General features: G+C 39.2%; 1 long non-coding RNA gene across 1 annotated transcript in view; it reads right to left on the bottom strand.

Annotated features, from left to right (window-relative positions):
* Positions 1 to 1,268: 1,268 nt before the first annotated feature.
* The window catches only part of LOC107182894, a 9,631-nt gene continuing 2,901 nt past the window's right edge, over positions 1,269 to 7,998 (bottom strand). Inside the window, exons 2-3 of the long non-coding RNA XR_001513651.1 lie at positions 3,472 to 3,473; positions 1,269 to 1,279 (exon numbers count right to left, since the gene is read on the bottom strand). This is a non-coding gene — a long non-coding RNA (uncharacterized LOC107182894). The remainder of the gene's footprint in view (positions 1,280 to 3,471; positions 3,474 to 7,998) is intronic.

Here is a 7,998-nt window from a genome sequence, read left to right as displayed (position 1 = left end):
ACTGTTGATAGAAGTACATACTGATGCATTTATTCTGGAGATCAATATAGAAGTGCTTACTCATAGCAGGGGTACACATGCTCAATGACCAAGTAATTCTGTTCCTAGATGTATATCTCAAAGTCATTTTTTTACATAGTTAAATAAGGAAATATGCATAAGGATATATTTGTGGTGGTAGAAAATTGAAGGCAACTTGGATGTCTATCATAGGGACAGTGGAAACTGCATGCCTATAGTTGAGAATCTGTTAGGAGTACTGTTTTCCATTTCTGGTGCCTAGTCCTTTCTCACCCACAAATCAGCTCTATCATCAACACATCACTGGACCTTTCTTAGCTCCTGTTTTCTCAACCATAAAAATAAGGGAACTGGATTGATCAAGGTGCCTTACCTTTTTACATTCTCTGATTTATAATTTTACTGGGCCTCCCATATACCTTTATGTTTTTATGCCCTTGCCCTTTTGATATTGGGGAAAGTCAATAACTTTGAACATTAGTTTAAACATTAGGGGTTTAACTCTCTTTAAAAGAAATTTCTGCTGTAATATTGTTAAGTAATAAGAATAACCAGTTCATAATTAATTCATTCAGAATTCCATAACTGGAGATTGCTTAATACGGAATATATCTATGGAAAAAATATAGAAAATGACATTTTTGATGGACATTGAATTTTTACTTAAAAACAAAAAGGTGAGAGAGCACTGGTGTAAAACCCAGTTCATTGTGGTACTACTTTTAAATCTAACTTTCCTTTTTATTCTATATCTTGACCATTTAAAATTTTATTTTTAATTCCAAATTATGAAAAGTAATATATGATAGGTAAAGTATGAAAAATGTTGATGTAATTGCAAAAAAATTCCAATTACTCTAGTAGTATCTGAAGTAAATGTTGAAAGGAAGTCTAGTCCTCACACCCAAACACTATTAAGTAATACCTATGTCTATCCTTTGCAAATAGTCATACAATCCAATGGAACAAACCTGCTCTTACAGGCCTCTTTCTATAGTATCTGGCTGAGTCATGCTGCTTCAGAGGGACTCTGCAGTGCCAAACTCTATCTGCTGAAAAAGAGAAAGAAGAACTTACGTGCAAGTAGGAAAATAAATGGCTCCCTTTCCAGGGTCTAAGATACAATGTCTGCCTCAGTCATCTAACTCTTATATAAATATTTTACTATTCAGAGGTTTCTCTTGGGGACCCAGCCTGCCCAATCCTGCACCAAAATCAGCAATCTCTGCCCAAGTCATTTGTTTGAGTCTTCCTATCTCTTGGACACCAAAACCTGAGTTAGCAACTCTTAGGTTTGAAGAAAAGTGCTAAGCATTTAGAGCAGACATCTGAAACATTTTGCAAAGTCCAAGCATATTTCTCTTTTTCAAGGAATTTTTGGCAATGAATGTTCAGGTAATGAGAGCAGAATCCTTTGGTAAAATTCTTGTGATAACTGAATAGAATGGTCTGATCAACACATTGGCTCAATGAGATCTTGGATTAACTCCCGCTTACTGTGATGTAAGAGGAGTACACTTTGTTACATAATAATGATAATACAAGGATTTAAAAATAGTTTTATATATTCTTCATCAAACTTAAACTGTGATCTAAGGCTACTGACTCCAATTTCTGTGCTCTTGCCATTACAGACTACTCTGAAGTGTATTTACTATTATTGTGGCTGTAAAGCTGCTTCTCAGTAGAATCTAAGGCCTGCAATTTCTAGCAGGACATCAATACAGCCATAATCCTCACTTCCTGAGGCTCTTTTTCACTTAATTCCAGTTTATGGACTTTAAATTGGTACAACTTTTCTGGTTGGCAGGTAGGGAATTAAATTAAGTATGTGTATACCATTTGAGGCAGCAATTCCATGTCTTGAACTGAACCCTAAGGAAATAGTTAAGTATGTTCAAGAGAGTATGGAAACATCAACCTAAATATTTAATTTTGGTCCTTACCACAAGTGTAAGTTTATTGAAGGTAAAAGAACACAAAGCATATCTACTAATATTAATGAAGGGGTATATAGAAACAGATTATTGTTCTCGGTACACAAAAATACACTCTGACAAGCGCTCCTGTGCACACACATCAAACTAGTTATCAAGGGCTATTCACAAAAGCCCAAAATTTACCCATATGGATTTCAGGGACATGAAGAGGACAAACTCATAAATGAGCTAGATCTATTTTAAATGCAACATGAAATACCTTTGTTAGCAATCTACACTAATAAAAGAGAAAAATGGTAATTGGCGTACGACGATACCCTTTTCATTGGCTAATCAGGGCTATATGCAAATTAACTGCCAACTAAGATTGGCAGTTAACTGCCAACAAGATGGCTGTTAATTTGCATATGTAGGCACAATGCAGGGAGGCGAAAGGGAAAGCAAGAAGAAGCCCCCTGCCACTGACAGTGATCGGAAGGAAACCCAGGGGGCCCGCCTTTGCCCTGCCCCCAGCCATTATCGGAGAATTGGGTGCCTTTGTCGCCCTGGCCAGTGATAGCAGGAAGTAAGGGTGGAGCCAGCGATGGGAGCTGGGCAGGGTCGAAGCAGGCAGTCCTGGGAGCTAGGGGTCCCTTGCCTGGGCCTAAAGCGGAGCCTGCGATCACAGGGCCACTGCAGCTCGTGGGTGGGGGGCGGAGCCGGGGGTTGGGAGGATATGATGGTCCCCTTGCCCAGGCCTGAAGCCTGGATCAGAGGCGTCAGGCTTGGGAAGGGAGTGGAGCAAGTGATCAGAGGGAGATGGGGGTCCCCTGCCCGGGCATGATTCCTGGGCCAGAGGCCTCAGGCCTGGACGGGGACCAGAGCCAGTGATCGGAGGGAGAAGGGGGTCCCCTGTCTAAGCCTGACACCTCTGGCGGAGGTGTCAGGCCTGGGCAAGGGGCCGATCAGGTGATCAGAGGGTGATGGGGATCTACGCCTCTGGCCGAGGCATCAGGCCTGAGCAAGGGGCAGAGCCAGCAATCGGAGGGGTCTGGGGGTCCCCTGCCCAGGCCTGATGCCTGGGCCAGAGGCATCAGGCCTGGGATGGGGGCAGAACCAGTGATGGGGGGAAATGAAGGTTCCCTGCCCAGGCCTGACACCTCTGTCAGAGGCGTCAGGCCTGGGCAAGGGGCTGATCCTGCAATTGGAGGGTGATGGGGGCCAACGCCTGAGGGCTCCCAGTATGTGAGAGGGGGCAGGCTTGGCTGAGGGACACTCCCCCACACACACACCCAGTGCTCGAATTTCGTGCACCGGGCCCCTAGTAGAAAATAAAGGTCATTCCTCTCATAATTAGTTATTTAAGAAAAATGTATCAGTGCTGTGGCAAGATTATGAAAGATTTATGTTCCTTTGATCTTTTATATTATTTTGTCTTTCCTGTATAGGTGTTATGAGATAAAACATAAAATTAAAGACCAAAGGCCTGTCAATCAAAAATTTCAAGGCTCTTATTAACATAAACACATACATCTTTGCAATTTTAATAGCATATAGAAATTCATTTGTTATTAAATAAATCAGGTTAAATTATAATAAAATTATAAAAGGGTGAGGACACTCTTAGGTATAGTAAAAATTATTACTAAGAATCCACACCAGTTTTGAAGTTAAGTAAAATATAAACATGAAGCTTTAGAGTTGTAACACATTACCATGGTAACAAAATAAAACACATGTCCTTGCCCTCCTTGAACTTGCAGTCTAAGGGGGAAATTAGTGAAGCCAGCAATAATGATGAAGTGTTGTAGCTTCCATGACAAGGAAATTCAGAGTGTAATGGGACAGAGCAGATAGTACAAGTACTGTACCTGACTGGTCTTGGGTGTGTTGGAGAGACTTCCCACAGGAAGCGCTGTTTAACCCGGGACCTGAGAGATAAGGAGGAATTAGCTAGGTAAAGAGAAGGCAGGGCTAATCTGAGACCCTAGCCAGATATAACAGTCAGGAAATACCCTATTCACCTGGTTCATCTCTGGGGAAATCCTGTGTGGAAGTTCACTACCTGGCAGTTGGGCATGTCCAGAAAACTGTGAAACTTAAGAGCACAATTATAGAAAGTGCCTGAATTCTGTTGTTCATGCTTATGAGAGAAACCAAGAAGGAGACCTTCCAAGAGTTTTTGCATCTTTTAAATCTTTTTACACCATCTTGGCAGTGAGCGCAAACTGGAAGAAACAAATCATTATTTTAAAAAGTGAGTGCATGAATGAGAAGATAGCTGAAATGCTCAAAGTATCAGGATGTCTCTACTCTACTCCTGTTTCCTTCCCTTCAGTGGTTGCCTTCCAGGGCTTCTGGACTCTTTGATTTATGCTGGTGTGCTATTATGTGTGATTCTGGTCATGTGTGTACAGGTGAACACTAACATTAAACAGGTCTAGTCAAGTGTAGACTATTACAGATCTGGAGCTCAGGAAGGAGGAGGTCAAGAGACGGAGATTTAGGCTGGCATTAGCTGACACACAGGACACTCAAACACTATATGATGAATAGAAGGATGAATGAATGAATGAATGAATGAATGACAGATTTTTGGATACAGTAGAAAAATGAAACTTAGTTTATCTCTTCAAGGTGTTTCCATCCATATTTATCTTTTGAAATAGATTGGGATTGTATGATATATTCGCTCCCTAATTTGATTTTTAAAATATTGTTGGTTTTCATTATTAAAAAGTCATTTTTTTTCTTTTTAATGAAATTTAGAAAAATCCATATTTGTATTAATGAAGGTTTCAGCTTGAATATGTTGGGGAATGAGGGAGCTGTTTGTGCTCTATCAACTTTTGATAAATCTAGAGCAAGAATATTGCTAAGGAACTCACCAACTACCTCAGACTTGAGAGAGGAGGAAGAGGGAGCCCCAGCCCCAACTTAAGAGGAACTTTCTGTGTGTATGTGTGTGTAAATATTTGGAGTTATATATTTTAACAAACTTTACATATACATTGGTTTATTTTGAAATAATAGGATTTTACTATATAGGTTGTATTTGGAACTTTTCCCATTGAAGAGTATATTGTGAACACCTTTTAATATTAATACATTACTGGTTTTATGATTTTGTTTAAAATTGTCTGTTTTCTGTATGTTGAAAGTATCAAAAAATTATTTTTTCATATTATGAAATCAATCTGTGGTTATTTAAATAAAATGAAATAATACATATTAGAAGTTCAAATTTAACCTATGTCTCTCTTACCTAACAGCTGTTTACTCCATGGAACCATTATTACTGGTAGGCTATGTGCCCTTCCAGATGTTTTTCCTTGCTAATTAGATACTAACTTAGATATATCAACAGATTACATAGTGACACATACAATTTTATTTTCCTTTGAAGAAATGATATTACATATCCAGAATATTCTAAGTTTATACCTATTTGTATTCATTTTTATTTCTATAATTGTGAGATTTCTGCCTCCCAGCAAGTATTTATATATCTCCACTTCGATTTTCTAATTTATAAGACAACACAACAGATGTTTGAAAATGCACTAGTGGGCATTCTTCCATGTCCTCACCATCTCTCGATAAATTCGAGCTCCCTAAACAATTAGATTCAAACCATAAGAAGCTTCAGGTCACTGAGGAAATATCTTGGGTCTTAGGGACAGTACAGGCTTTGACTCCTTTCCCTGTCACTGATAAGCTTGGAGACTTTTGGGGGCAAGTTACTTAACCTATGAGCCTCATATTTGTCATCTGTTTGTTGGCAATAATACTAGCCACCTAGAATGCTGATTATTAAGAATAAAGGAGATAAAATATATAATATTTATCCCATATTGTGGAAATCACACAAATGTTATATGCATTCTCCTTATTTCACCTTCCCAAACTGCTACATCAATGCTTTGTCCTGAAACTTTCACCATCTCAGGAAACAGCTAATTCATGTGACCCTTTGTTTAGGTGTGTTAGCACAAGGGGCATACTTCAGATCTACAAACATTAATATAAAGGACTGTTACATTAGTTACTATATTTGCATGATACAGATGACACACTAAGGAAATAATCAGGTCCTTCCCCTTGGTTTCACTCTTCCTTTTAATTCTGAAGAAGTTTCCCATGGATACTGAAAAGACAGGAGCTACAGAATAACAAAGCATAATAGTGCATCTGTTTGAGGGTCATTTATATTGAGAGTCAGGTCATTAAATTGCAGTAGTATTAAAGTCACTTCTTTCAAGCTCATTTATGTAGCAGAATAATGCTGACTATAAGTTGTTAATATGCAAAATCCACTGTCATAACTTTGACAAAAACTGATTGTGTGATCTTGTACAAGTTACTTAATCTTCTAATCCTCTGTTTCCTTATTTATAAACAAGGCATAATAATACTAACCTAATTTACATGGTGGGAGGAAAGAATTAAAGAGATAAGACTTGAAACATTCTTAGCATAGTGACTAGAAATGGTGAGTGCTTAGTAAATTTTAGCCATTGCTATTATTAGACGTCTTCTCAACCAGGGAAAGGACTAGGATGAGGCAAATTGTGAGGTACCTAGGGCACACAATTTAAGGGGGCACTCTCTCAGGGTTGTACAAATGCCAATCCTGCACCTGTAGAAGACTGACTATCTCCTTAAGAAGGAGAGCCTCTTTTAGGCAAGCCTCACCCTAGTCCATGGCAGGATTTCAGGTGGGTGCTTTGTTTTTGTCCACTAAGGAATCTGGAGAACTCTGAGCATTTGTGGTGTGCTTGGCACCTCCATGCAACAGATTAGGAGACTAAGGCACATAGAAATGAAAGTACCTTGTTTTGGGCCACACATTCACTAAGTGGGTAAACAGAGATGGGAACAAGTGGCCTTTGACTGCCAGCTTCAGGTATTTTTCAGTATATCACAGAGCCTCAGCTGTAAATCCCACATTTATAAACAAATGGATATTTTCTTACTGTGTTTATATGTAACAAAATTGAAGTGCATATGTTTATTTCTGGTACATAGGTTCTAGTCCTTTCTCTTTCATTCATTAGATGTCTTATCTCAGTCAAGTCATTTAACCTCCCTGGGCTCCATTTTGTCAGCTGTAAAAATACTAGTAAGTGAATTGGATGTCATTTTCAAGAACTCTAGTTTTACACCCAATAGTTTATTATTTCATTTTGTCCACTACTACTTACTTTTATGTTTCTCTGCCTCCTTTCTCTCATTAAGTGGCAACAATGTGCAAAGATTCCCCTAAATATTTTGAGGGCCAGATATTTTTAAAAGGAGCTTCTAAAAATAAGAAAATATGAAAAATGAGACTACAAATCATATATTTTATATAAAAGAATATCATATATAGAGAGAGTAATATAGGTATATTTATTTGAAAATGTTCAGGAAATAGAAAATATTTTTGGCTTTGACTTGGGATAATAGTAGACAAAAAGTTAAGAAATGGATCAAGCAAACCTGAATGCATTGGCTGTGACTATAAAATAATGACCCTACTGTTCTTCTGATGATCATAAATTGGTTGTAAAGCCAATTGCCAAAGTCCTGATCAATGATAATCTCATTGCACAGGTGTGTGGCTTCATGGGGATGGAGGTATATTTTGAAGAGTAATCCTGGTCTGCATTTTAATTTCTGGTATTGATGATAAAGGTGGTACACAGCATTACTACATTATCACTTGAGTATAGAAAAGAGTCCTCCAGTTTAGAAGAGGAAGACACCATCCTGCATAATAAAGAGGTATACAAATAGACCGTCACACCATGGCACAGATGGCCCCCCCATGTGGTCACAAGATGGCCACGCCCATGTGGTCACAAGATGGCCACCCCCATGTGGTCATAAGATGGCCACATCCACAAGAGGGCAGTTGGGGGCAATTGGGGAGGGCAGTTGGGGGCAACCAAGGTGGCAGGGGAGGAGAGTTGTGGGGGACCAGGCAAGCAGGGGAGGGCAGTGGGGGCTATTGGACTGGCAGGGGAGCAGTTAGGCATCAATGAGACCAGCAGTGGAGTGGTTAGGGTGATCAAGC

The sequence above is a fragment of the Myotis davidii genome, unplaced genomic scaffold (genome assembly GCF_000327345.1).
Source record: "Myotis davidii unplaced genomic scaffold, ASM32734v1 scaffold1172, whole genome shotgun sequence".
Lineage (NCBI taxonomy): Eukaryota > Metazoa > Chordata > Mammalia > Chiroptera > Vespertilionidae > Myotis > Myotis davidii.
This window is presented reverse-complemented; position numbering and strand designations above follow the sequence as displayed.